The sequence below is a fragment of the Oncorhynchus mykiss genome, unplaced genomic scaffold, assembly GCF_013265735.2.
Source record: "Oncorhynchus mykiss isolate Arlee unplaced genomic scaffold, USDA_OmykA_1.1 un_scaffold_296, whole genome shotgun sequence".
NCBI classification, from domain to species: Eukaryota; Metazoa; Chordata; class Actinopteri; order Salmoniformes; family Salmonidae; genus Oncorhynchus; species Oncorhynchus mykiss.
Genome location: NW_023493746.1, coordinates 181,657 through 208,608, shown reverse-complemented (window position 1 = coordinate 208,608; position 26,952 = coordinate 181,657). Strand labels below are relative to the sequence as shown.

Below are 26,952 nucleotides of genomic sequence, written 5' to 3'. Positions count from 1 at the left end.
AATATATGTATGGTCTGAAATTCTACAACCCCTGAGACAAAAAGATTGATTTCATTCTAAAGTAATACATATCGATATGGACCTTAAGATGTGGTATCCACCTTGACAAAAGTATGTATTGTGTGAAAGTCCAGAACGACAGTGAATTCATTTTCACTTCATCTTCAGCCAACACTCTTTTTAAAAGCTTTGCTGCCCCGTGTGAGGAACGAACTCACGACCTTCAGATTATGAGACTGACGCTCTACCTACTGCGCTAACGAGGCCCTTCTTGTAAAAATGTCCAAAAAGAAGAAAAAAAAATATTGATACCGAACATCACATTTTTGAAACCACCGTGCCAAAATATATGTATGGTCTGAAATTCTACAACCCCTGAGACAAAAAGATTGATTTCATTCTAAAGTAATACATATCGATATGGACCTTAAGATGTGGTATCCACCTTGACAAAAGTATGTATTGTGTGAAAGTCCAGAACGACAGAAAATTAATTTTCACTTCAGCCAACACTGTTTTTTTAAAAGCTTTGCTGCCCGTGTGAGGATCGAACTCACGACCTTCAGATTATGAAACTGACACGCTACCTACTGCGCTAACGAGGCCCTTCCAGCAAGAATGTCCAAAAAGAAGAAAAAAAAATATCGATACCGAACATCAAATTTTGACACTGATGTTGAAACCACCGTTCCAAAATATAAGTATGGTCTGAAATTCTACAACCCCTGAGACAAAAAGATTGATTTCATTCTAAAGTAATACATATCGATATGGACCTTAAGATGTGGTATCCACCTTGACAAAAGTATGTATTGTGTGAAAGTCCAGAACGACAGTGAATTCATTTTCACTTCATCTTCAGCCAACACTCTTTTTAAAAGCTTTGCTGCCCCGTGTGAGGATCGAACTCACGACCTTCAGATTATGAGACTGACGCGCTACCTACTGCGCTAACGAGGCCCTTCTTGCAAAAATGTCCAAAAATAAGAAAAAAAATATTGATACCGAACATCAAATTTTGACACTGATGTTGAAACCACCGTGCCAAAATATATGTATGGTCTGAAAGTCTACAACCCCTGAGACAAAAAGATTGATTTCATTCTAAAGTAATACATATCGATATGGACCTTAAGATGTGGTATCCACCTTGACAAAAGTATGGATTGTGTGAAATTCCAGAACGACAGAGAATTAATTTTCACTTCAGCCAACACTGACTTTTTAAAAGCTTTGCTGCCCCGTGTGAGGATCGAACTCACGACCTTCAGATTATGAGACTGACGCGCTACCTACTGCGCTAACGAGGCCCTTCTTGCAAAAATTTCCAAAAATGAAGAAAAAAAAATATTGATACCGAACATCAAATTTTGACACTCATGTTGAAACCACCGTGCCAAAATATATGTATGGTCTGAAATTCTACAACCCCTGAGACAAAAAGATTGATTTCATTCTAAAGTAATACATATCGATATGGACCTTAAGATGTGGTATCCACCTTGACAAAAGTATGTATTGTGTGAAAGTCCAAAACGACAGTGAATTCATTTTCACTTCATCTTCAGCCAACACTCTTTTTAAAAGCTTTGCTGCCCCGTGTGAGGATCGAAATCTCACGACCTTCAGATTATGAGACTGACACGCTACCTACTGCGCTAACGAGGCCCTTCTTGTAAAAATGTCCAAAAAGAAGAAGAAAAAATATTGATACCGAACATCAAATTTTTTAAACCACCGTGCCAAAATATATGTATGGTCTGAAATTCTACAACCCCTGAGACAAAAAGATTGATTTCATTCTAAAGTAATACATATCGATATGGACCTTAAGATGTGGTATCCACCTTGACAAAAGTATGTATTGTGTGAAAGTCCAGAACGACAGTGAATTCATTTTCACTTCATCTTCAGCCAACACTCTTTTTAAAAGCTTTGCTGCCCCGTGTGAGGATCGAACTCACGACCTTCAGATTATGAGACTGACGCGCTACCTACTGCGCTAACGAGGCCCTTCTTGTAAAAATGTCCAAAAAGAAGAAAAAAAAATATTGATACCGAACATCACATTTTTGAAACCACCGTGCCAAAATATATGTATGGTCTGAAATTCTACAACCCCTGAGACAAAAAGATTGATTTCATTCTAAAGTAATACATATCGATATGGACCTTAAGATGTGGTATCCACCTTGACAAAAGTATGTATTGTGTGAAAGTCCAGAACGACAGAAAATTAATTTTCACTTCAGCCAACACTGTTTTTTTAAAAGCTTTGCTGCCCGTGTGAGGATCGAACTCACGACCTTCAGATTATGAAACTGACACGCTACCTACTGCGCTAACGAGGCCCTTCCAGCAAGAATGTCCAAAAAGAAGAAAAAAAAATATCGATACCGAACATCAAATTTTGACACTGATGTTGAAACCACCGTTCCAAAATATATGTATGGTCTGAAATTCTACAACCCCTGAGACAAAAATATAGATTTCATTCTAAAGTAATACATATCGATATGGACCTTAAGATGTGGTATCCACCTTGACAAAAGTATGTATTGTGTGAAAGTCCAGAACGACAGTGAATTCATTTTCACTTCATCTTCAGCCAACACTCTTTTTAAAAGCTTTGCTGCCCCATGTGAGGATCGAACTCACGACCTTCAGATTATGAGACTGACGCGCTACCTACTGCGCTAACGAGGCCCTTCTTGTAAAAATGTCCAAAAAGAAGAAAAAAAATATATTGATACCGAACATCAAATTTTTGAAACCACCGTGCCAAAATATATGTATGGTCTGAAATTCTACAACCCCTGAGACAAAAAGATTGATTTCATTCTAAAGTAATACATATCGATATGGACCTTAAGATGTGGTATCCACCTTGACAAAAGTATGTATTGTGTGAAAGTCCAGAACGACAGTGAATTCATTTTCACTTCATCTTCAGCCATCACTTCATCTTCAGCCAACACTCTTTTTAAAAGCTTTGCTGCCCCATGTGAGGATCGAACTCACGACCTTCAGATTATGAGACTGACGCGCTACCTACTGCGCTAACGAGGCCCTTCTTTCAAAAGTGTCCAAAAATAAGAAAAAAAAATATCGATACCGAACATCAAATTTTTGAAACCACCGTGCCAAAATATATGTATGGTCTGAAATTCTACAACCCCTGAGACAAAAATATAGATTTCATTCTAAAGTAATACATATCGATATGGACCTTAAGATGTGGTATCCACCTTGACAAAAGTATGTATTGTGTGAAAGTCCAGAACGACAGTGAATTCATTTTCACTTCATCTTCAGCCAACACTCTTTTTAAAAGCTTTGCTGCCCCATGTGAGGATCGAACTCACGACCTTCAGATTATGAGACTGACGCGCTACCTACTGCGCTAACGAGTCCCTTCTTGTAAAAATGTCCAAAAAGAAGAAAAAAAATATATTGATACCGAACATCAAATTTTTGAAACCACCGTGCCAAAATATATGTATGGTCTGAAATTCTACAACCCCTGAGACAAAAACATTGATTTCATTCTAAAGTAATACATATCGATATGGACCTTAAGATGTGGTATCCACCTTGACAAAAGTATGTATTGTGTGAAAGTCCAGAACGACAGTGAATTCATTTTCACTTCATCTTCAGCCATCACTTCATCTTCAGCCAACACTCTTTTTAAAAGCTTTGCTGCCCCATGTCAGGATCGAACTCACGACCTTCAGATTATGAGACTGACGCGCTACCTACTGCGCTAACGAGGCCCTTCTTGTAAAAATGTCCAAAAAGAAGAAAAAAAATATATTGATACCGAACATCAAATTTTTGAAACCACCGTGCCAAAATATATGTATGGTCTGAAATTCTACAACCCCTGAGACAAAAAGATTGATTTCATTCTTAAGTAATACATATCGATATGGACCTTAAGATGTGGTATCCACCTTGACAAAAGTATGTATTGTGTGAAAGTCCAAAACGACAGTGAATTCATTTTCACTTCATCTTCAGCCAACACTCTTTTTAAAAGCTTTGCTGCCCCGTGTGAGGATCGAAATCTCACGACCTTCAGATTATGAGACTGACACGCTACCTACTGCGCTAACGAGGCCCTTCTTGTAAAAATGTCCAAAAAGAAGAAGAAAAAATATTGATACCGAACATCAAATTTTTTAAACCACCGTGCCAAAATATATGTATGGTCTGAAATTCTACAACCCCTGAGACAAAAAGATTGATTTCATTCTAAAGTAATACATATCGATATGGACCTTAAGATGTGGTATCCACCTTGACAAAAGTATGTATTGTGTGAAAGTCCAGAACGACAGTGAATTCATTTTCACTTCATCTTCAGCCAACACTCTTTTTAAAAGCTTTGCTGCCCCGTGTGAGGATCGAACTCACGACCTTCAGATTATGAGACTGACGCTCTACCTACTGCGCTAACGAGGCCCTTCTTGTAAAAATGTCCAAAAAGAAGAAAAAAAAATATTGATACCGAACATCACATTTTTGAAACCACCGTGCCAAAATATATGTATGGTCTGAAATTCTACAACCCCTGAGACAAAAAGATTGATTTCATTCTAAAGTAATACATATCGATATGGACCTTAAGATGTGGTATCCACCTTGACAAAAGTATGTATTGTGTGAAAGTCCAGAACGACAGAAAATTAATTTTCACTTCAGCCAACACTGTTTTTTTAAAAGCTTTGCTGCCCGTGTGAGGATCGAACTCACGACCTTCAGATTATGAAACTGACACGCTACCTACTGCGCTAACGAGGCCCTTCCAGCAAGAATGTCCAAAAAGAAGAAAAAAAAATATCGATACCGAACATCAAATTTTGACACTGATGTTGAAACCACCGTTCCAAAATATAAGTATGGTCTGAAATTCTACAACCCCTGAGACAAAAAGATTGATTTCATTCTAAAGTAATACATATCGATATGGACCTTAAGATGTGGTATCCACCTTGACAAAAGTATGTATTGTGTGAAAGTCCAGAACGACAGTGAATTCATTTTCACTTCATCTTCAGCCAACACTCTTTTTAAAAGCTTTGCTGCCCCGTGTGAGGATCGAACTCACGACCTTCAGATTATGAGACTGACGCGCTACCTACTGCGCTAACGAGGCCCTTCTTGCAAAAATGTCCAAAAATAAGAAAAAAAAATATTGATACCGAACATCAAATTTTGACACTGATGTTGAAACCACCGTGCCAAAATATATGTATGGTCTGAAAGTCTACAACCCCTGAGACAAAAAGATTGATTTCATTCTAAAGTAATACATATCGATATGGACCTTAAGATGTGGTATCCACCTTGACAAAAGTATGGATTGTGTGAAATTCCAGAACGACAGAGAATTAATTTTCACTTCAGCCAACACTGACTTTTTAAAAGCTTTGCTGCCCCGTGTGAGGATCGAACTCACGACCTTCAGATTATGAGACTGACGCGCTACCTACTGCGCTAACGAGGCCCTTCTTGCAAAAATTTCCAAAAATGAAGAAAAAAAAATATTGATACCGAACATCAAATTTTGACACTCATGTTGAAACCACCGTGCCAAAATATATGTATGGTCTGAAATTCTACAACCCCTGAGACAAAAAGATTGATTTCATTCTAAAGTAATACATATCGATATGGACCTTAAGATCTGGTATCCACCTTTAGAGAAGTATGTATTGTGTGAAAGTCCAGAACGACAGAGAATTAATTTTCACTTCAGCCAACACTGTTTTTTTGAAAGCTTTGCTGCCCCGTGTGAGGATCGAACTCACGACCTTCAGATTATGAGACTGACGCGCTACCTACTGGGCTAACGAGGCCCTTCATGCAAAAATGTCCAAAAAGAAGAAAAAAAAATATTGATACCGAACATCAAATTTTGACACTGATGTTGGAACCACCGTGACAAAATATATGTATGGTCTGAAATTCTACAACCCCTGAGACAAAAAGATTGATTTCATTCTAAAGTAATACATATCGATATGGACCTTAAGATGTGGTATCCACCTTGACAAAAGTATGTATTGTGTGAAAGTCCAGAACGACAGAGAATTCATTTTCACTTCATCTTCAGCCAACACTCTTTTTAAAAGGTTTGCTGCCCCGTGTGAGGATCGAACTCACGACCTTCAGATTATGAGACTGACGCACTACCTACTGCGCTAACGAGGCCCTTCTTGTAAAAATGTCCAAAAAGAAGAAAAAAAAATATTGATACCGAACATCAAATTTTTGAAACCACCGTGCCAAAATATATGTATGGTCTGAAATTCTACAACCCCTGAGACAAAAAGATTGATTTCATTCTAAAGTAATACATATCGATATGGACCTTAAGATGTGGTATCCACCTTGACAAAAGTATGTATTGTGTGAAAGTCCAGAACAACAGTGAATTCATTTTCACTTCATCTTCAGCCAACACTCTTTTTAAAAGCTTTGCTGCCCCGTGTGAGGATCGAACTCACGACCTTCAGATTATGAGACTGACGCGCTACCTACTGCGCTAACGAGGCCCTTCTTTCAAAAGTGTCCAAAAATAAGAAAAAAAAATATTGATACCGAACATCAAATTTTTGAAACCACCGTGCCAAAATATATGTATGGTCTGAAATTCTACAACCCCTGAGACAAAAAGATTGATTTCATTCTAAAGTAATACATATCGATATGGACCTTAAGATGTGGTATCCACCTTGACAAAAGTATGTATTGTGTGAAAGTCCAGAACAACAGTGAATTCATTTTCACTTCATCTTCAGCCAACACTCTTTTTAAAAGCTTTGCTGCCCCGTGTGAGGATCGAACTCACGACCTTCAGATTATGAGACTGACGCGCTACCTACTGGGCTAACGAGGCCCTTCATGCAAAAATGTCCAAAAAGAAGAAAAAAAAATATTGATACCGAACATCAAATTTTGACACTGATGTTGGAACCACCGTGACAAAATATATGTATGGTCTGAAATTCTACAACCCCTGAGACAAAAAGATTGATTTCATTCTAAAGTAATACATATCGATATGGACCTTAAGATGTGGTATCCACCTTGACAAAAGTATGTATTGTGTGAAAGTCCAAAACGACAGCGAATTAATTTTCACTTCAGCCAACACTGTCTTTTTAAAAGCTTTGCTGCCCCGTGTGAGGATCGAACTCACGACCTTCAGATTATGAGACTGACACGCTACCTACTGCGCTAACGAGGCCCTTCTTTCAAAAGTGTCCAAAAATAAGAAAAAAAAATATTGATACCGAACATCAAATTTTTGAAACCACCGTGCCAAAATATATGTATGGTCTGAAATTCTACAACCCCTGAGACAAAAAGATTGATTTCATTCTAAAGTAATACATATCGATATGGACCTTAAGATGTGGTATCCACCTTGACAAAAGTATGTATTGTGTGAAAGTCCAGAACAACAGTGAATTCATTTTCACTTCATCTTCAGCCAACACTCTTTTTAAAAGCTTTGCTGCCCCGTGTGAGGATCGAACTCACGACCTTCAGATTATGAGACTGACGCGCTACCTACTGCGCTAACGAGGCCCTTCTTTCAAAAGTGTCCAAAAATAAGAAAAAAAAATATCGATACCGAACATCAAATTTTTGAAACCACCGTGCCAAAATATATGTATGGTCTGAAATTCTACAACCCCTGAGACAAAAAGATTGATTTCATTCTAAAGTAATACATATCGATATGGACCTTAAGATGTGGTATCCACCTTGACAAAAGTATGTATTGTGTGAAAGTCCAGAACGACAGTGAATTCATTTTCACTTCATCTTCAGCCAACACTCTTTTTAAAAGCTTTGCTGCCCCGTGTGAGGATCGAACTCACGACCTTCAGATTATGAGACTGACGCGCTACCTACTGCGCTAACGAGGCCCTTCTTGCAAAAATGTCCAAAAATAAGAAAAAAAAATATTGATACCGAACATCAAATTTTGACACTGATGTTGAAACCACCGTGCCAAAATATATGTATGGTCTGAAAGTCTACAACCCCTGAGACAAAAATATAGATTTCATTCTAAAGTAATACATATCGATATGGACCTTAAGATGTGGTATCCACCTTGACAAAAGTATGTATTGTGTGAAAGTCCAGAACAACAGTGAATTCATTTTCACTTCATCTTCAGCCAACACTCTTTTTAAAAGCTTTGCTGCCCCGTGTGAGGATCGAACTCACGACCTTCAGATTATGAGACTGACGCGCTACCTACTGCGCTAACGAGGCCCTTCTTTCAAAAGTGTCCAAAAATAAGAAAAAAAAATATTGATACCGAACATCAAATTTTTGAAACCACCGTGCCAAAATATATGTATGGTCTGAAATTCTACAACCCCTGAGACAAAAAGATTGATTTCATTCTAAAGTAATACATATCGATATGGACCTTAAGATGTGGTATCCACCTTGACAAAAGTATGTATTGTGTGAAAGTCCAGAACAACAGTGAATTCATTTTCACTTCATCTTCAGCCAACACTCTTTTTAAAAGCTTTGCTGCCCCGTGTGAGGATCGAACTCACGACCTTCAGATTATGAGACTGACGCGCTACCTACTGCGCTAACGAGGCCCTTCTTTCAAAAGTGTCCAAAAATAAGAAAAAAAAATATCGATACCGAACATCAAATTTTTGAAACCACCGTGCCAAAATATATGTATGGTCTGAAATTCTACAACCCCTGAGACAAAAAGATTGATTTCATTCTAAAGTAATACATATCGATATGGACCTTAAGATGTGGTATCCACCTTGACAAAAGTATGTATTGTGTGAAAGTCCAGAACGACAGTGAATTCATTTTCACTTCATCTTCAGCCAACACTCTTTTTAAAAGCTTTGCTGCCCCGTGTGAGGATCGAACTCACGACCTTCAGATTATGAGACTGACGCGCTACCTACTGCGCTAACGAGGCCCTTCTTGCAAAAATGTCCAAAAATAAGAAAAAAAAATATTGATACCGAACATCAAATTTTGACACTGATGTTGAAACCACCGTGCCAAAATATATGTATGGTCTGAAAGTCTACAACCCCTGAGACAAAAACATTGATTTCATTCTAAAGTAATACATATCGATATGGACCTTAAGATGTGGTATCCACCTTGACAAAAGTATGTATTGTGTGAAAGTCCAGAACGACAGTGAATTCATTTTCACTTCATCTTCAGCCAACACTCTTTTTAAAAGCTTTGCTGCCCCGTGTGAGGATCGAACTCACGACCTTCAGATTATGAGACTGACGCGCTACCTACTGCGCTAACGAGGCCCTTCTTGCAAAATTGTCCAAAAAGAAGAAAAAAAAATATCGATACCGAATATCAAATTTTTGAAACCACCGTGCCAAAATATATGTATGGTCTGAAATTCTACAACCCCTGAGACAAAAAGATTGATTTCATTCTAAAGTAATACATATCGATATGGACCTTAAGATGAGGTATCCACCTTGACAAAAGTATGTATTGTGTGAAAGTCCAAAACGACAGTGAACTAATTTTCACTTCATCTTCAGCCAACACTCTTTTTAAAAGCTTTGCTGCCCCGTGTGAGGATCGAACTCACGACCGTCAGATTATGAGACTGACGCACTACCTACTGCGCTAACGAGGACCTTCTTTCAAAAGCGTCCAAAAATAAGAAAAAAAAATATTGATACCGAACATCAAATTTTGACACTGATGTTGAAACCACCGTGCCAAAATATATGTAGAACGACAGTGAATTCATTTTCACTTCATCTTCAGCCAACACTCTTTTTAAAAGCTTTGCTGCCCCGTGTGAGGATCGAACTCACGACCTTCAGATTATGAGACTGACGCGCTACCTACTGCGCTAACGAGGCCCGTCTTGCAAAATTGTCCAAAAAGAAGAAAAAAAAATATCGATACCGAACATCAAATTTTTGAAACCACCGTGCCAAAATATATGTATTGTCTGAAATTCTACAACCCCTGAGACAAAAAGATTGATTTCATTCTAAAGTAATACATATCGATATGGACCTTAAGATGTGGTATCCACCTTGACAAAAGTATGTATTGTGTGAATGTCCAGAACGACAGTGAATTCATTTTCACTTCATCTTCAGCCAACACTCTTTTTAAAGGCTTTGCTGCCCCGTGTGAGGATCGAACTCACGACCTTCAGATTATGAGACTGACGCGCTACCTACTGCGCTAACAAGGCCCTTCTTTCAAAAGTGTCCAAAAATAAGAAAAAAAAATATTGATACCGAACATCAAATTTTGACACTGATGTTGAAACCACCGTGCCAAAATATATGTATGGTCTGAAATTCTACAACCCCTGAGACAAAAAGATTGATTTCATTCTAAAGTAATACATATCGATATGGACCTTAAGATGTGGTATCCACCTTGACAAAAGTATGTATTGTGTGAAAGTCCAAAACGACAGCGAATTAATTTTCACTTCAGCCAACACTGTCTTTTTAAAAGCTTTGCTGCCCCGTGTGAGGATCGAACTCACGACCTTCAGATTATGAGACTGACGCACTACCTACTGCGCTAACGAGGCCCTTCTTGTAAAAATGTCCAAAAAGAAGAAAAAAAAATATTGATACCGAACATCAAATTTTTGAAACCACCGTGCCAAAATATATGTATGGTCTGAAATTCTACAACCCCTGAGACAAAAAGATTGATTTCATTCTAAAGTAATACATATCGATATGGACCTTAAGATGTGGTATCCACCTTGACAAAAGTATGTATTGTGTGAAAGTCCAGAACAACAGTGAATTCATTTTCACTTCATCTTCAGCCAACACTCTTTTTAAAAGCTTTGCTGCCCCGTGTGAGGATCGAACTCACGACCTTCAGATTATGAGACTGACGCGCTACCTACTGCGCTAACGAGGCCCTTCTTTCAAAAGTGTCCAAAAATAAGAAAAAAAAATATTGATACCGAACATCAAATTTTTGAAACCACCGTGCCAAAATATATGTATGGTCTGAAATTCTACAACCCCTGAGACAAAAAGATTGATTTCATTCTAAAGTAATACATATCGATATGGACCTTAAGATGTGGTATCCACCTTGACAAAAGTATGTATTGTGTGAAAGTCCAGAACAACAGTGAATTCATTTTCACTTCATCTTCAGCCAACACTCTTTTTAAAAGCTTTGCTGCCCCGTGTGAGGATCGAACTCACGACCTTCAGATTATGAGACTGACGCGCTACCTACTGCGCTAACGAGGCCCTTCTTTCAAAAGTGTCCAAAAATAAGAAAAAAAAATATCGATACCGAACATCAAATTTTTGAAACCACCGTGCCAAAATATATGTATGGTCTGAAATTCTACAACCCCTGAGACAAAAAGATTGATTTCATTCTAAAGTAATACATATCGATATGGACCTTAAGATGTGGTATCCACCTTGACAAAAGTATGTATTGTGTGAAAGTCCAGAACGACAGTGAATTCATTTTCACTTCATCTTCAGCCAACACTCTTTTTAAAAGCTTTGCTGCCCCGTGTGAGGATCGAACTCACGACCTTCAGATTATGAGACTGACGCGCTACCTACTGCGCTAACGAGGCCCTTCATGTAAAATTGTCCAAAAAGAAGAAAAAAAAATATTGATACCGAACATCAAATTTTGACACTGATGTTGAAACCACCGTTCCAAAATATATGTATGGTCTGAAATTCTACAACCCCTGAGACAAAAAGATTGATTTCATTCTAAAGTAATACATATCGATATGGACCTTAAGATGTGGTATCCACCTTGACAGAAGTATGTATTGTGTGAAAGTCCAGAACGACAGAGAATTAATTTTCACTTCAGCCAACACTGTCTTTTTAAAAGCTTTGCTGCCCCGTGTGAGGATCGAACTCACGACCTTCAGATTATGAGACTGACGCGCTACCTACTGCGCTAACGAGGCCCTTCATGTAAAAATGTCCAAAAAGAAGAAAAAAAAATATTGATACCGAACATCAAATTTTGACACTGATGTTGAAACCACCGTTCCAAAATATATGTATGGTCTGAAATTCTACAACCCCTGAGACAAAAAGATTGATTTCATTCTAAAGTAATACATATCGATATGGACCTTAAGATGTGGTATCCACCTTGACAAAAGTATGTATTGTGTGAAAGTCCAGAACGACAGTGAATTAATTTTCACTTAATCTTCAGCCAACACTCTTTTTAAAAGCTTTGCTGCCCCGTGTGAGGATCGAACTCACTACCTTCAGATTATGAGACTGACGCGCTACCTACTGCGCTAACGAGGCCCTTCATGTAAAAATGTCCAAAAAGAAGAAAAAAATATATTGATACCGAACATCAAATTTTGACACTGATGTTGAAACCACCGTTCCAAAATATATGTATGGTCTGAAATTCTACAACCCCTGAGACAAAAATATTGATTTCATTCTAAAGTAATACATATCGATATGGACCTTAAGATGTGGTATCCACCTTGACAGAAGTATGTATTGTGTGAAAGTCCAGAACGACAGAGAATTAATTTTCACTTCAGCCAACACTGTCTTTTTAAAAGCTTTGCTGCCCCGTGTGAGGATCGAACTCACGACCTTCAGATTATGAGACTGACGCACTACCTACTGCGCTAACAAGGCCCTTCATGTAAAAATGTCCAAAAAGAAGAAAAAAAAATATTGATACCGAACATCAAATTTTGACACTGATGTTGAAACCACCGTTCCAAAATATATGTATGGTCTGAAATTCTACAACCCCTGAGACAAAAACATTGATTTCATTCTAAAGTAATACATATCGATATGGACCTTAAGATGTGGTATCCACCTTGACAAAAGTATGTATTGTGTGAAAGTCCAGAACGACAATGAATTCATTTTCACTTCATCTTCAGCCAACACTCTTTTTAAAAGCTTTGCTGCCCCGTGTGAGGATCGAACTCACGACCTTCAGATTATGAGACTGACGCGCTACCTACTGCGCTAACGAGGCCCTTCTTGTAAAAATGTCCAAAAAGAAGAAAAAAAATATATTGATACCGAACATCAAATTTTTGAAACCACCGTGCCAAAATATATGTATGGTCTGAAATTCTACAACCCCTGAGACAAAAATATAGATTTCATTCTAAAGTAATACATATCGATATGGACCTTAAGATGTGGTATCCACCTTGACAAAAGTATGTATTGTGTGAAAGTCCAGAACGACAGTGAATTCATTTTCACTTCATCTTCAGCCAACACTCTTTTTAAAAGCTTTGCTGCCCCATGTGAGGATCGAACTCACGACCTTCAGATTATGAGACTGACGCGCTACCTACTGCGCTAACGAGGCCCTTCTTGTAAAAATGTCCAAAAAGAAGAAAAAAAATATATTGATACCGAACATCAAATTTTTGAAACCACCGTGCCAAAATATATGTATGGTCTGAAATTCTACAACCCCTGAGACAAAAAGATTGATTTCATTCTAAAGTAATACATATCGATATGGACCTTAAGATGTGGTATCCACCTTGACAAAAGTATGTATTGTGTGAAAGTCCAGAACGACAGTGAATTCATTTTCACTTCATCTTCAGCCAACACTCTTTTTAAAAGCTTTGCTGCCCCGTGTGAGGATCGAACTCACGACCTTCAGATTATGAGACTGACGCGCTACATACTGCGCTAACGAGGCCATTCTTGTAAAAATGTCCAAAAAGAAGAAAAAAAATATATTGATACCGAACATCAAATTTTTGAAACCACCGTGCCAAAATATATGTATGGTCTGAAATTCTACAAACCCTGAGACAAAAACATTGATTTCATTCTAAAGTAATACATATCGATATGGACCTTAAGATGTGGTATCCACCTTGACAAAAGTATGTATTGTGTGAAAGTCCAGAACGACAATGAATTGATTTTCACTTCATCTTCAGCCAACACTCTTTTTAAAAGCTTTGCTGCCCCGTGTGAGGATCGAACTCACGACCTTCAGATTATGAGACTGACGCGCTACCTACTGCGCTAACGAGGCCGTTCTTGTAAAAATGTCCAAAAAGAAGAAAAAAAAATATTGATAACGAACATCAAATTTTTGAAACCACCGTGCCAAAATATATGTATGGTCTGAAATTCTACAACCCCTGAGACAAAAAGATTGATTTCATTCTAAAGTAATACATATCGATATGGACCTTAAGATGTGGTATCCACCTTGACAAAAGTATGTATTGTGTGAAAGTCCAGAACGACAGTGAATTAATTTTCACTTAATCTTCAGCCAACACTCTTTTTAAAAGCTTTGCTGCCCCGTGTGAGGATCGAACTCACTACCTTCAGATTATGAGACTGACGCGCTACCTACTGCGCTAACGAGGCCCTTCATGTAAAAATGTCCAAAAAGAAGAAAAAAATATATTGATACCGAACATCAAATTTTGACACTGATGTTGAAACCACCGTTCCAAAATATATGTATGGTCTGAAATTCTACAACCCCTGAGACAAAAATATTGATTTCATTCTAAAGTAATACATATCGATATGGACCTTAAGATGTGGTATCCACCTTGACAGAAGTATGTATTGTGTGAAAGTCCAGAACGACAGAGAATTAATTTTCACTTCAGCCAACACTGTCTTTTTAAAAGCTTTGCTGCCCCGTGTGAGGATCGAACTCACGACCTTCAGATTATGAGACTGACGCACTACCTACTGCGCTAACAAGGCCCTTCATGTAAAAATGTCCAAAAAGAAGAAAAAAAAATATTGATACCGAACATCAAATTTTGACACTGATGTTGAAACCACCGTTCCAAAATATATGTATGGTCTGAAATTCTACAACCCCTGAGACAAAAACATTGATTTCATTCTAAAGTAATACATATCGATATGGACCTTAAGATGTGGTATCCACCTTGACAAAAGTATGTATTGTGTGAAAGTCCAGAACGACAATGAATTCATTTTCACTTCATCTTCAGCCAACACTCTTTTTAAAAGCTTTGCTGCCCCGTGTGAGGATCGAACTCACGACCTTCAGATTATGAGACTGACGCGCTACCTACTGCGCTAACGAGGCCCTTCTTGTAAAAATGTCCAAAAAGAAGAAAAAAAATATATTGATACCGAACATCAAATTTTTGAAACCACCGTGCCAAAATATATGTATGGTCTGAAATTCTACAACCCCTGAGACAAAAATATAGATTTCATTCTAAAGTAATACATATCGATATGGACCTTAAGATGTGGTATCCACCTTGACAAAAGTATGTATTGTGTGAAAGTCCAGAACGACAGTGAATTCATTTTCACTTCATCTTCAGCCAACACTCTTTTTAAAAGCTTTGCTGCCCCATGTGAGGATCGAACTCACGACCTTCAGATTATGAGACTGACGCGCTACCTACTGCGCTAACGAGGCCCTTCTTGTAAAAATGTCCAAAAAGAAGAAAAAAAATATATTGATACCGAACATCAAATTTTTGAAACCACCGTGCCAAAATATATGTATGGTCTGAAATTCTACAACCCCTGAGACAAAAAGATTGATTTCATTCTAAAGTAATACATATCGATATGGACCTTAAGATGTGGTATCCACCTTGACAAAAGTATGTATTGTGTGAAAGTCCAGAACGACAGTGAATTCATTTTCACTTCATCTTCAGCCAACACTCTTTTTAAAAGCTTTGCTGCCCCGTGTGAGGATCGAACTCACGACCTTCAGATTATGAGACTGACGCGCTACATACTGCGCTAACGAGGCCATTCTTGTAAAAATGTCCAAAAAGAAGAAAAAAAATATATTGATACCGAACATCAAATTTTTGAAACCACCGTGCCAAAATATATGTATGGTCTGAAATTCTACAAACCCTGAGACAAAAACATTGATTTCATTCTAAAGTAATACATATCGATATGGACCTTAAGATGTGGTATCCACCTTGACAAAAGTATGTATTGTGTGAAAGTCCAGAACGACAATGAATTGATTTTCACTTCATCTTCAGCCAACACTCTTTTTAAAAGCTTTGCTGCCCCGTGTGAGGATCGAACTCACGACCTTCAGATTATGAGACTGACGCGCTACCTACTGCGCTAACGAGGCCGTTCTTGTAAAAATGTCCAAAAAGAAGAAAAAAAAATATTGATAACGAACATCAAATTTTTGAAACCACCGTGCCAAAATATATGTATGGTCTGAAATTCTACAACCCCTGAGACAAAAAGATTGATTTCATTCTAAAGTAATACATATCGATATGGACCTTAAGATGTGGTATCCACCTTGACAAAAGTATGTATTGTGTGAAAGTCCAGAACAACAGTGAATTCAGTTTCACTTCATCTTCAGCCAACACTCTTTTTAAAAGCTTTGCTGCCCCGTGTGAGGATCGAACTCACGACCTTCAGATTATGAGACTGACGCGCTACCTACTGCGCTAACAAGGCCCTTCTTTCAAAAGTGTCCAAAAATAAGAAAAAAAAATATCGATACCGAACATCAAATTTTTGAAACCACCGTGCCAAAATATATGTATGGTCTGAAATTCTACAACCCCTGAGACAAAAACATTGATTTCATTCTAAAGTAATACATATCGATATGGACCTTAAGATGTGGTATCCACCTTGACAAAAGTATGTATTGTGTGAAAGTCCAGAACGACAGTGAATTCATTTTCACTTCATCTTCAGCCATCACTTCATCTTCAGCCAACACTCTTTTTAAAAGCTTTGCTGCCCCATGTGAGGATCGAACTCACGACCTTCAGATTATGAGACTGACGCGCTACCTACTGCGCTAACGAGGCCCTTCTTTCAAAAGTGTCCAAAAATAAGAAAAAAAAATATCGATACCGAACATCAAATTTTTGAAACCACCATGCCAAAATATATGTATGGTCTGAAATTCTACAACCCCTGAGACAAAAATATAGATTTCATTCTAAAGTAATACATATCGATATGGACCTTAAGATGTGGTATCCACCTTGACAAAAGTATGTATTGTGTGAAAGTCCAGAACGACAGTGAATTCATTTTCACTTCATCTTCAGCCAACACTCTTTTTAAAAGCTTTGCTGCCCCATGTGAGGATCGAACTCACGACCTTCAGATTATGAGACTGACGCGCTACCTACTGCGCTAACGAGGCCCTTCTTGTAAAAATGTCCAAAAAGAAGAAAAAAAATATATTGATACCGAACATCAAATTTTTGAAACCACCGTGCCAAAATATATGTATGGTCTGAAATTCTACAACCCCTGAGACAAAAAGATTGATTTCATTCTAAAGTAATACATATCGATATGGACCTTAAGATGTGGTATCCACCTTGACAAAAGTATGTATTGTGTGAAAGTCCAGAACGACAGTGAATTCATTTTCACTTCATCTTCAGCCAACACTCTTTTTAAAAGCTTTGCTGCCCCGTGTGAGGATCGAACTCACGACCTTCAGATTATGAGACTGACGCGCTACATACTGCGCTAACGAGGCCATTCTTGTAAAAATGTCCAAAAAGAAGAAAAAAAATATATTGATACCGAACATCAAATTTTTGAAACCACCGTGCCAAAATATATGTATGGTCTGAAATTCTACAACCCCTGAGACAAAAACATTGATTTCATTCTAAAGTAATACATATCGATATGGACCTTAAGATGTGGTATCCACCTTGACAAAAGTATGTATTGTGTGAAAGTCCAGAACGACAGTGAATTCATTTTCACTTCATCTTCAGCCATCACTTCATCTTCAGCCAACACTCTTTTTAAAAGCTTTGCTGCCCCATGTGAGGATCGAACTCACGACCTTCAGATTATGAGACTGACGCGCTACCTACTGCGCTAACGAGGCCCTTCTTGTAAAAATGTCCAAAAAGAAGAAAAAAAATATATTGATACCGAACATCAAATTTTTGAAACCACCGTGCCAAAATATATGTATGGTCTGAAATTCTACAACCCCTGAGACAAAAAGATTGATTTCATTCTAAAGTAATACATATCGATATGGACCTTAAGATGTGGTATCCACCTTGACAAATGTATGTATTGTGTGAAAGTCCAGAACGACAGTGAATTCATTTTCACTTCATCTTCAGCCAACACTCTTTTTAAAAGCTTTGCTGCCCCGTGTGAGGATCGAACTCACGACCTTCAGATTATGAGACTGACGCGCTACCTACTGCGCTAACAAGGCCCTTCTTTCAAAAGTGTCCAAAAATAAGAAAAAAAAATATCGATACCGAACATCAAATTTTTGAAACCACCGTGCCAAAATATATGTATGGTCTGAAATTCTACAACCCCTGAGACAAAAATATAGATTTCATTCTAAAGTAATACATATCGATATGGACCTTAAGATGTGGTATCCACCTTGACAAAAGTATGTATTGTGTGAAAGTCCAGAACGACAGTGAATTCATTTTCACTTCATCTTCAGCCAACACTCTTTTTAAAAGCTTTGCTGCCCCATGTGAGGATCGAACTCACGACCTTCAGATTATGAGACTGACGCGCTACCTACTGCGCTAACGAGGCCCTTCTTGTAAAAATGTCCAAAAAGAAGAAAAAAAATATATTGATACCGAACATCAAATTTTTGAAACCACCGTGCCAAAATATATGTATGGTCTGAAATTCTACAACCCCTGAGACAAAAAGATTGATTTCATTCTAAAGTAATACATATCGATATGGACCTTAAGATGTGGTATCCACCTTGACAAAAGTATGTATTGTGTGAAAGTCCAGAACGACAGTGAATTCATTTTCACTTCATCTTCAGCCATCACTTCATCTTCAGCCAACACTCTTTTTAAAAGCTTTGCTGCCCCATGTGAGGATCGAACTCACGACCTTCAGATTATGAGACTGACGCGCTACCTACTGCGCTAACGAGGCCCTTCTTTCAAAAGTGTCCAAAAATAAGAAAAAAAAATATCGATACCGAACATCAAATTTTTGAAACCACCGTGCCAAAATATATGTATGGTCTGAAATTCTACAACCCCTGAGACAAAAATATAGATTTCATTCTAAAGTAATACATATCGATATGGACCTTAAGATGTGGTATCCACCTTGACAAAAGTATGTATTGTGTGAAAGTCCAGAACGACAGTGAATTCATTTTCACTTCATCTTCAGCCAACACTCTTTTTAAAAGCTTTGCTGCCCCATGTGAGGATCGAACTCACGACCTTCAGATTATGAGACTGACGCGCTACCTACTGCGCTAACGAGTCCCTTCTTGTAAAAATGTCCAAAAAGAAGAAAAAAAATATATTGATACCGAACATCAAATTTTTGAAACCACCGTGCCAAAATATATGTATGGTCTGAAATTCTACAACCCCTGAGACAAAAACATTGATTTCATTCTAAAGTAATACATATCGATATGGACCTTAAGATGTGGTATCCACCTTGACAAAAGTATGTATTGTGTGAAAGTCCAGAACGACAGTGAATTCATTTTCACTTCATCTTCAGCCATCACTTCATCTTCAGCCAACACTCTTTTTAAAAGCTTTGCTGCCCCATGTGAGGATCGAACTCACGACCTTCAGATTATGAGACTGACGCGCTACCTACTGCGCTAACGAGGCCCTTCTTGTAAAAATGTCCAAAAAGAAGAAAAAAAATATATTGATACCGAACATCAAATTTTTGAAACCACCGTGCCAAAATATATGTATGGTCTGAAATTCTACAACCCCTGAGACAAAAAGATTGATTTCATTCTTAAGTAATACATATCGATATGGACCTTAAGATGTGGTATCCACCTTGACAAAAGTATGTATTGTGTGAAAGTCCAAAACGACAGTGAATTCATTTTCACTTCATCTTCAGCCAACACTCTTTTTAAAAGCTTTGCTGCCCCGTGTGAGGATCGAAATCTCACGACCTTCAGATTATGAGACTGACACGCTACCTACTGCGCTAACGAGGCCCTTCTTGTAAAAATGTCCAAAAAGAAGAAGAAAAAATATTGATACCGAACATCAAATTTTTTAAACCACCGTGCCAAAATATATGTATGGTCTGAAATTCTACAACCCCTGAGACAAAAAGATTGATTTCATTCTAAAGTAATACATATCGATATGGACCTTAAGATGTGGTATCCACCTTGACAAAAGTATGTATTGTGTGAAAGTCCAGAACGACAGTGAATTCATTTTCACTTCATCTTCAGCCAACACTCTTTTTAAAAGCTTTGCTGCCCCGTGTGAGGATCGAACTCACGACCTTCAGATTATGAGACTGACGCGCTACCTACTGCGCTAACGAGGCCCTTCTTGTAAAAATGTCCAAAAAGAAGAAAAAAAAATATTGATACCGAACATCACATTTTTGAAACCACCGTGCCAAAATATATGTATGGTCTGAAATTCTACAACCCCTGAGACAAAAAGATTGATTTCATTCTAAAGTAATACATATCGATATGGACCTTAAGATGTGGTATCCACCTTGACAAAAGTATGTATTGTGTGAAAGTCCAGAACGACAGAAAATTAATTTTCACTTCAGCCAACACTGTTTTTTTAAAAGCTTTGCTGCCCGTGTGAGGATCGAACTCACGACCTTCAGATTATGAAACTGACACGCTACCTACTGCGCTAACGAGGCCCTTCCAGCAAGAATGTCCAAAAAGAAGAAAAAAAAATATCGATACCGAACATCAAATTTTGACACTGATGTTGAAACCACCGTTCCAAAATATATGTATGGTCTGAAATTCTACAACCCCTGAGACAAAAATATAGATTTCATTCTAAAGTAATACATATCGATATGGACCTTAAGATGTGGTATCCACCTTGACAAAAGTATGTATTGTGTGAAAGTCCAGAACGACAGTGAATTCATTTTCACTTCATCTTCAGCCAACACTCTTTTTAAAAGCTTTGCTGCCCCATGTGAGGATCGAACTCACGACCTTCAGATTATGAGACTGACGCGCTACCTACTGCGCTAACGAGGCCCTTCTTGTAAAAATGTCCAAAAAGAAGAAAAAAAATATATTGATACCGAACATCAAATTTTTGAAACCACCGTGCCAAAATATATGTATGGTCTGAAATTCTACAACCCCTGAGACAAAAAGATTGATTTCATTCTAAAGTAATACATATCGATATGGACCTTAAGATGTGGTATCCACCTTGACAAAAGTATGTATTGTGTGAAAGTCCAGAACGACAGTGAATTCATTTTCACTTCATCTTCAGCCATCACTTCATCTTCAGCCAACACTCTTTTTAAAAGCTTTGCTGCCCCATGTGAGGATCGAACTCACGACCTTCAGATTATGAGACTGACGCGCTACCTACTGCGCTAACGAGGCCCTTCTTTCAAAAGTGTCCAAAAATAAGAAAAAAAAATATCGATACCGAACATCAAATTTTTGAAACCACCGTGCCAAAATATATGTATGGTCTGAAATTCTACAACCCCTGAGACAAAAATATAGATTTCATTCTAAAGTAATACATATCGATATGGACCTTAAGATGTGGTATCCACCTTGACAAAAGTATGTATTGTGTGAAAGTCCAGAACGACAGTGAATTCATTTTCACTTCATCTTCAGCCAACACTCTTTTTAAAAGCTTTGCTGCCCCGTGTGAGGATCGAACTCACGACCTTCAGATTATGAGACTGACGCGCTACCTACTGCGCTAACGAGGCCCTTCTTGCAAAAATGTCCAAAAATAAGAAAAAAAAATATTGATACCGAACATCAAATTTTGACACTGATGTTGAAACCACCGTGCCAAAATATATGTATGGTCTGAAAGTCTACAACCCCTGAGACAAAAAGATTGATTTCATTCTAAAGTAATACATATCGATATGGACCTTAAGATGTGGTATCCACCTTGACAAAAGTATGGATTGTGTGAAATTCCAGAACGACAGAGAATTAATTTTCACTTCAGCCAACACTGACTTTTTAAAAGCTTTGCTGCCCCGTGTGAGGATCGAACTCACGACCTTCAGATTATGAGACTGACGCGCTACCTACTGCGCCAACGAGGCCCTTCTTGCAAAAATTTCCAAAAATGAAGAAAAAAAAATATTGATACCGAACATCAAATTTTGACACTCATGTTGAAACCACCGTGCCAAAATATATGTATGGTCTGAAATTCTACAACCCCTGAGACAAAAAGATTGATTTCATTCTAAAGTAATACATATCGATATGGACCTTAAGATCTGGTATCCACCTTTAGAGAAGTATGTATTGTGTGAAAGTCCAGAACGACAGAGAATTAATTTTCACTTCAGCCAACACTGTTTTTTTGAAAGCTTTGCTGCCCCGTGTGAGGATCGAACTCACGACCTTCAGATTATGAGACTGACGCGCTACCTACTGGGCTAACGAGGCCCTTCATGCAAAAATGTCCAAAAAGAAGAAAAAAAAATATTGATACCGAACATCAAATTTTGACACTGATGTTGGAACCACCGTGACAAAATATATGTATGGTCTGAAATTCTACAACCCCTGAGACAAAAAGATTGATTTCATTCTAAAGTAATACATATCGATATGGACCTTAAGATGTGGTATCCACCTTGACAAAAGTATGTATTGTGTGAAAGTCCAAAACGACAGCGAATTAATTTTCACTTCAGCCAACACTGTCTTTTTAAAAGCTTTGCTGCCCCGTGTGAGGATCGAACTCACGACCTTCAGATTATGAGACTGACACGCTACCTACTGCGCTAACGAGGACCTTCATGTAAAAATGTCAAAAAAAAACAAAAAAAAATATTGATACCGAACATCAAATTTTGACACTGATGTTGAAACCACCGTGCCAAATTATATGTATGGTCTGAAATTCTACAACCCCTGAGACAAAAAGATTGATTTCATTCTAAAGTAATACATATCGATATGGACCTTAAGATGTGGTATCCACCTTGACAAAAGTATGTATTGTGTGAAAGTCCAGAACGACAGAGAATTCATTTTCACTTCATCTTCAGCCAACACTCTTTTTAAAAGGTTTGCTGCCCCGTGTGAGGATCGAACTCACGACCTTCAGATTATGAGACTGACGCACTACCTACTGCGCTAACGAGGCCCTTCTTGTAAAAATGTCCAAAAAGAAGAAAAAAAAATATTGATACCGAACATCAAATTTTTGAAACCACCGTGCCAAAATATATGTATGGTCTGAAATTCTACAACCCCTGAGACAAAAAGATTGATTTCATTCTAAAGTAATACATATCGATATGGACCTTAAGATGTGGTATCCACCTTGACAAAAGTATGTATTGTGTGAAAGTCCAGAACAACAGTGAATTCATTTTCACTTCATCTTCAGCCAACACTCTTTTTAAAAGCTTTGCTGCCCCGTGTGAGGATCGAACTCACGACCTTCAGATTATGAGACTGACGCGCTACCTACTGCGCTAACGAGGCCCTTCTTTCAAAAGTGTCCAAAAATAAGAAAAAAAAATATTGATACCGAACATCAAATTTTTGAAACCACCGTGCCAAAATATATGTATGGTCTGAAATTCTACAACCCCTGAGACAAAAAGATTGATTTCATTCTAAAGTAATACATATCGATATGGACCTTAAGATGTGGTATCCACCTTGACAAAAGTATGTATTGTGTGAAAGTCCAGAACAACAGTGAATTCATTTTCACTTCATCTTCAGCCAACACTCTTTTTAAAAGCTTTGCTGCCCCGTGTGAGGATCGAACTCACGACCTTCAGATTATGAGACTGACGCGCTACCTACTGCGCTAACGAGGCCCTTCTTTCAAAAGTGTCCAAAAATAAGAAAAAAAAATATCGATACCGAACATCAAATTTTTGAAACCACCGTGCCAAAATATATGTATGGTCTGAAATTCTACAACCCCTGAGACAAAAAGATTGATTTCATTCTAAAGTAATACATATCGATATGGACCTTAAGATGTGGTATCCACCTTGACAAAAGTATGTATTGTGTGAAAGTCCAGAACGACAGTGAATTCATTTTCACTTCATCTTCAGCCAACACTCTTTTTAAAAGCTTTGCTGCCCCGTGTGAGGATCGAACTCACGACCTTCAGATTATGAGACTGACGCGCTACCTACTGCGCTAACGAGGCCCTTCTTGCAAAAATGTCCAAAAATAAGAAAAAAAAATATTGATACCGAACATCAAATTTTGACACTGATGTTGAAACCACCGTGCCAAAATATATGTATGGTCTGAAAGTCTACAACCCCTGAGACAAAAACATTGATTTCATTCTAAAGTAATACATATCGATATGGACCTTAAGATGTGGTATCCACCTTGACAAAAGTATGTATTGTGTGAAAGTCCAGAACGACAGTGAATTCATTTTCACTTCATCTTCAGCCAACACTCTTTTTAAAAGCTTTGCTGCCCCGTGTGAGGATCGAACTCACGACCTTCAGATTATGAGACTGACGCGCTACCTACTGCGCTAACGAGGCCCTTCTTGCAAAATTGTCCAAAAAGAAGAAAAAAAAATATCGATACCGAATATCAAATTTTTGAAACCACCGTGCCAAAATATATGTATGGTCTGAAATTCTACAACCCCTGAGACAAAAAGATTGATTTCATTCTAAAGTAATACATATCGATATGGACCTTAAGATGAGGTATCCACCTTGACAAAAGTATGTATTGTGTGAAAGTCCAAAACGACAGTGAACTAATTTTCACTTCATCTTCAGCCAACACTCTTTTTAAAAGCTTTGCTGCCCCGTGTGAGGATCGAACTCACGACCGTCAGATTATGAGACTGACGCGCTACCTACTGCGCTAACGAGGACCTTCTTTCAAAAGCGTCCAAAAATAAGAAAAAAAAATATTGATACCGAACATCAAATTTTGACACTGATGTTGAAACCACCGTGCCAAAATATATGTAGAACGACAGTGAATTCATTTTCACTTCATCTTCAGCCAACACTCTTTTTAAAAGCTTTGCTGCCCCGTGTGAGGATCGAACTCACGACCTTCAGATTATGAGACTGACGCGCTACCTACTGCGCTAACGAGGCCCGTCTTGCAAAATTGTCCAAAAAGAAGAAAAAAAAATATCGATACCGAACATCAAATTTTTGAAACCACCGTGCCAAAATATATGTATTGTCTGAAATTCTACAACCCCTGAGACAAAAAGATTGATTTCATTCTAAAGTAATACATATCGATATGGACCTTAAGATGTGGTATCCACCTTGACAAAAGTATGTATTGTGTGAATGTCCAGAACGACAGTGAATTCATTTTCACTTCATCTTCAGCCAACACTCTTTTTAAAGGCTTTGCTGCCCCGTGTGAGGATCGAACTCACGACCTTCAGATTATGAGACTGACGCGCTACCTACTGCGCTAACAAGGCCCTTCTTTCAAAAGTGTCCAAAAATAAGAAAAAAAAATATTGATACCGAACATCAAATTTTGACACTGATGTTGAAACCACCGTGCCAAAATATATGTATGGTCTGAAATTCTACAACCCCTGAGACAAAAAGATTGATTTCATTCTAAAGTAATACATATCGATATGGACCTTAAGATGTGGTATCCACCTTGACAAAAGTATGTATTGTGTGAAAGTCCAAAACGACAGCGAATTAATTTTCACTTCAGCCAACACTGTCTTTTTAAAAGCTTTGCTGCCCCGTGTGAGGATCGAACTCACGACCTTCAGATTATGAGACTGACGCGCTACCTACTGCGCTAACAAGGCCCTTCTTTCAAAAGTGTCCAAAAATAAGAAAAAAAAATATTGATACCGAACATCAAATTTTTGAAACCACCGTGCCAAAATATATGTATGGTCTGAAATTCTACAACCCCTGAGACAAAAAGATTGATTTCATTCTAAAGTAATACATATCGATATGGACCTTAAGATGTGGTATCCACCTTGACAAAAGTATGTATTGTGTGAAAGTCCAGAACGACAGTGAATTAATTTTCACTTCATCTTCAGCCAACACTCTTTTAAAAAGCTTTGCAGACCCGTGTGAGGATCAAACTCATGACCTTCAGATTATGAGACTGACGCGCTACCTACTGCGCTAACGAGGCCCTTCTTGCAAAAATGTCCAAAAAGAAGAAAAAAAAATATTGATACCGAACACCAAATTTTGACACTGATGTTCAAAACACCGTGCCAAAATATATGTTTGGTCTGAAATTCTACAACCCCTGAGACAAAAAGATTGATTTCATTCTAAAGTAATACATATCGATATGGACCTTAAGATGTGGTATACACCTTGACAGAAGTATGTATTGTGTGAAAGTCCAGAACGACAGTGAACTAATTTTCACTTCATCTTCAGCCAACACTCTTTTTAAAAGCTTTGCTGCCCCGTGTGAGGATCGAACTCACGACCTTCAGATTATGAGACTGACACGCTACCTACTGCTCTCACGAGGCCCTTCATGCAAATATGTCCAAAAAGAAGAAAAAAAAATATTGATACCGAACATCAAATTTTTGAAACCACCGTGCCAAAATATATGTATGGTCTGAAATTCTACAACCCCTGAGAGAAAAAGATTGATTTCATTCTAAAGTAATACATATCGATATGGACCTTAAGATGTGTTATCCACCTTGACAAAAGTATGTATTGTGTGAAAGTCCAGAACGACAGTGAATTAATTTTCACTTCAGCCAACACTGTCTTTTTAAAAGCTTTGCTGCCCCGTGTGAGGATCGAACTCACGACCTTCAGATTATGAGACTGACGCGCTAACTACTGCACTAACGAGGCCCTTCTTGCAAAAATATGCAAAAAGAAGAAAAAAAAATATTGATACCGAACATCAAAT

At 37.9% G+C, this 26,952-nt stretch overlaps 47 non-coding genes across 47 annotated transcripts; all 47 read right to left on the bottom strand.

The window, feature by feature from the left end:
* Positions 1–887: 887 nt before the first annotated feature.
* On the bottom strand, positions 888–960 carry trnam-cau. Its single transcript has one exon. It is a non-coding gene; the product is annotated as a tRNA-Met (tRNA).
* Positions 961–1,237: 277 nt separating this feature from the next.
* Positions 1,238–1,310, bottom strand: trnam-cau. The gene has a single exon. It is a non-coding gene; the product is annotated as a tRNA-Met (tRNA).
* A 629-nt stretch (positions 1,311–1,939) lies between these two features.
* On the bottom strand, positions 1,940–2,012 carry trnam-cau. The gene has a single exon. It is a non-coding gene; the product is annotated as a tRNA-Met (tRNA).
* Positions 2,013–2,633: 621 nt separating this feature from the next.
* Positions 2,634–2,706, bottom strand: trnam-cau. The gene has a single exon. It is a non-coding gene; the product is annotated as a tRNA-Met (tRNA).
* Positions 2,707–2,996: 290 nt separating this feature from the next.
* trnam-cau lies at positions 2,997–3,069 on the bottom strand. The gene has a single exon. It is a non-coding gene; the product is annotated as a tRNA-Met (tRNA).
* A 2,019-nt stretch (positions 3,070–5,088) lies between these two features.
* trnam-cau lies at positions 5,089–5,161 on the bottom strand. The gene has a single exon. It is a non-coding gene; the product is annotated as a tRNA-Met (tRNA).
* A 278-nt stretch (positions 5,162–5,439) lies between these two features.
* Positions 5,440–5,512, bottom strand: trnam-cau. Its single transcript has one exon. It is a non-coding gene; the product is annotated as a tRNA-Met (tRNA).
* Positions 5,513–6,490: 978 nt separating this feature from the next.
* trnam-cau lies at positions 6,491–6,563 on the bottom strand. Its single transcript has one exon. It is a non-coding gene; the product is annotated as a tRNA-Met (tRNA).
* A 622-nt stretch (positions 6,564–7,185) lies between these two features.
* Positions 7,186–7,258, bottom strand: trnam-cau. The gene has a single exon. It is a non-coding gene; the product is annotated as a tRNA-Met (tRNA).
* Positions 7,259–7,529: 271 nt separating this feature from the next.
* Positions 7,530–7,602, bottom strand: trnam-cau. The gene has a single exon. It is a non-coding gene; the product is annotated as a tRNA-Met (tRNA).
* Positions 7,603–7,873: 271 nt separating this feature from the next.
* Positions 7,874–7,946, bottom strand: trnam-cau. The gene has a single exon. It is a non-coding gene; the product is annotated as a tRNA-Met (tRNA).
* Positions 7,947–8,228: 282 nt separating this feature from the next.
* Positions 8,229–8,301, bottom strand: trnam-cau. Its single transcript has one exon. It is a non-coding gene; the product is annotated as a tRNA-Met (tRNA).
* A 271-nt stretch (positions 8,302–8,572) lies between these two features.
* trnam-cau lies at positions 8,573–8,645 on the bottom strand. Its single transcript has one exon. It is a non-coding gene; the product is annotated as a tRNA-Met (tRNA).
* A 271-nt stretch (positions 8,646–8,916) lies between these two features.
* trnam-cau lies at positions 8,917–8,989 on the bottom strand. Its single transcript has one exon. It is a non-coding gene; the product is annotated as a tRNA-Met (tRNA).
* A 282-nt stretch (positions 8,990–9,271) lies between these two features.
* trnam-cau lies at positions 9,272–9,344 on the bottom strand. Its single transcript has one exon. It is a non-coding gene; the product is annotated as a tRNA-Met (tRNA).
* A 503-nt stretch (positions 9,345–9,847) lies between these two features.
* Positions 9,848–9,920, bottom strand: trnam-cau. The gene has a single exon. It is a non-coding gene; the product is annotated as a tRNA-Met (tRNA).
* Positions 9,921–10,191: 271 nt separating this feature from the next.
* Positions 10,192–10,264, bottom strand: trnam-cau. The gene has a single exon. It is a non-coding gene; the product is annotated as a tRNA-Met (tRNA).
* A 622-nt stretch (positions 10,265–10,886) lies between these two features.
* Positions 10,887–10,959, bottom strand: trnam-cau. The gene has a single exon. It is a non-coding gene; the product is annotated as a tRNA-Met (tRNA).
* A 271-nt stretch (positions 10,960–11,230) lies between these two features.
* trnam-cau lies at positions 11,231–11,303 on the bottom strand. Its single transcript has one exon. It is a non-coding gene; the product is annotated as a tRNA-Met (tRNA).
* A 271-nt stretch (positions 11,304–11,574) lies between these two features.
* Positions 11,575–11,647, bottom strand: trnam-cau. The gene has a single exon. It is a non-coding gene; the product is annotated as a tRNA-Met (tRNA).
* A 278-nt stretch (positions 11,648–11,925) lies between these two features.
* trnam-cau lies at positions 11,926–11,998 on the bottom strand. The gene has a single exon. It is a non-coding gene; the product is annotated as a tRNA-Met (tRNA).
* Positions 11,999–12,986: 988 nt separating this feature from the next.
* On the bottom strand, positions 12,987–13,059 carry trnam-cau. Its single transcript has one exon. It is a non-coding gene; the product is annotated as a tRNA-Met (tRNA).
* A 272-nt stretch (positions 13,060–13,331) lies between these two features.
* Positions 13,332–13,404, bottom strand: trnam-cau. Its single transcript has one exon. It is a non-coding gene; the product is annotated as a tRNA-Met (tRNA).
* Positions 13,405–14,021: 617 nt separating this feature from the next.
* On the bottom strand, positions 14,022–14,094 carry trnam-cau. Its single transcript has one exon. It is a non-coding gene; the product is annotated as a tRNA-Met (tRNA).
* A 977-nt stretch (positions 14,095–15,071) lies between these two features.
* On the bottom strand, positions 15,072–15,144 carry trnam-cau. The gene has a single exon. It is a non-coding gene; the product is annotated as a tRNA-Met (tRNA).
* Positions 15,145–15,416: 272 nt separating this feature from the next.
* On the bottom strand, positions 15,417–15,489 carry trnam-cau. Its single transcript has one exon. It is a non-coding gene; the product is annotated as a tRNA-Met (tRNA).
* Positions 15,490–16,106: 617 nt separating this feature from the next.
* Positions 16,107–16,179, bottom strand: trnam-cau. The gene has a single exon. It is a non-coding gene; the product is annotated as a tRNA-Met (tRNA).
* Positions 16,180–16,450: 271 nt separating this feature from the next.
* trnam-cau lies at positions 16,451–16,523 on the bottom strand. The gene has a single exon. It is a non-coding gene; the product is annotated as a tRNA-Met (tRNA).
* Positions 16,524–16,812: 289 nt separating this feature from the next.
* trnam-cau lies at positions 16,813–16,885 on the bottom strand. The gene has a single exon. It is a non-coding gene; the product is annotated as a tRNA-Met (tRNA).
* Positions 16,886–17,156: 271 nt separating this feature from the next.
* Positions 17,157–17,229, bottom strand: trnam-cau. Its single transcript has one exon. It is a non-coding gene; the product is annotated as a tRNA-Met (tRNA).
* A 635-nt stretch (positions 17,230–17,864) lies between these two features.
* Positions 17,865–17,937, bottom strand: trnam-cau. The gene has a single exon. It is a non-coding gene; the product is annotated as a tRNA-Met (tRNA).
* A 272-nt stretch (positions 17,938–18,209) lies between these two features.
* On the bottom strand, positions 18,210–18,282 carry trnam-cau. The gene has a single exon. It is a non-coding gene; the product is annotated as a tRNA-Met (tRNA).
* A 271-nt stretch (positions 18,283–18,553) lies between these two features.
* Positions 18,554–18,626, bottom strand: trnam-cau. Its single transcript has one exon. It is a non-coding gene; the product is annotated as a tRNA-Met (tRNA).
* Positions 18,627–18,916: 290 nt separating this feature from the next.
* Positions 18,917–18,989, bottom strand: trnam-cau. The gene has a single exon. It is a non-coding gene; the product is annotated as a tRNA-Met (tRNA).
* A 634-nt stretch (positions 18,990–19,623) lies between these two features.
* On the bottom strand, positions 19,624–19,696 carry trnam-cau. Its single transcript has one exon. It is a non-coding gene; the product is annotated as a tRNA-Met (tRNA).
* A 618-nt stretch (positions 19,697–20,314) lies between these two features.
* On the bottom strand, positions 20,315–20,387 carry trnam-cau. Its single transcript has one exon. It is a non-coding gene; the product is annotated as a tRNA-Met (tRNA).
* Positions 20,388–21,008: 621 nt separating this feature from the next.
* Positions 21,009–21,081, bottom strand: trnam-cau. Its single transcript has one exon. It is a non-coding gene; the product is annotated as a tRNA-Met (tRNA).
* A 290-nt stretch (positions 21,082–21,371) lies between these two features.
* trnam-cau lies at positions 21,372–21,444 on the bottom strand. Its single transcript has one exon. It is a non-coding gene; the product is annotated as a tRNA-Met (tRNA).
* Positions 21,445–21,715: 271 nt separating this feature from the next.
* trnam-cau lies at positions 21,716–21,788 on the bottom strand. Its single transcript has one exon. It is a non-coding gene; the product is annotated as a tRNA-Met (tRNA).
* A 278-nt stretch (positions 21,789–22,066) lies between these two features.
* trnam-cau lies at positions 22,067–22,139 on the bottom strand. Its single transcript has one exon. It is a non-coding gene; the product is annotated as a tRNA-Met (tRNA).
* Positions 22,140–23,468: 1,329 nt separating this feature from the next.
* On the bottom strand, positions 23,469–23,541 carry trnam-cau. The gene has a single exon. It is a non-coding gene; the product is annotated as a tRNA-Met (tRNA).
* A 271-nt stretch (positions 23,542–23,812) lies between these two features.
* On the bottom strand, positions 23,813–23,885 carry trnam-cau. The gene has a single exon. It is a non-coding gene; the product is annotated as a tRNA-Met (tRNA).
* Positions 23,886–24,156: 271 nt separating this feature from the next.
* Positions 24,157–24,229, bottom strand: trnam-cau. Its single transcript has one exon. It is a non-coding gene; the product is annotated as a tRNA-Met (tRNA).
* Positions 24,230–24,511: 282 nt separating this feature from the next.
* On the bottom strand, positions 24,512–24,584 carry trnam-cau. The gene has a single exon. It is a non-coding gene; the product is annotated as a tRNA-Met (tRNA).
* A 503-nt stretch (positions 24,585–25,087) lies between these two features.
* trnam-cau lies at positions 25,088–25,160 on the bottom strand. Its single transcript has one exon. It is a non-coding gene; the product is annotated as a tRNA-Met (tRNA).
* A 271-nt stretch (positions 25,161–25,431) lies between these two features.
* On the bottom strand, positions 25,432–25,504 carry trnam-cau. The gene has a single exon. It is a non-coding gene; the product is annotated as a tRNA-Met (tRNA).
* Positions 25,505–25,782: 278 nt separating this feature from the next.
* Positions 25,783–25,855, bottom strand: trnam-cau. The gene has a single exon. It is a non-coding gene; the product is annotated as a tRNA-Met (tRNA).
* Positions 25,856–26,952: the final 1,097 nt, after the last annotated feature.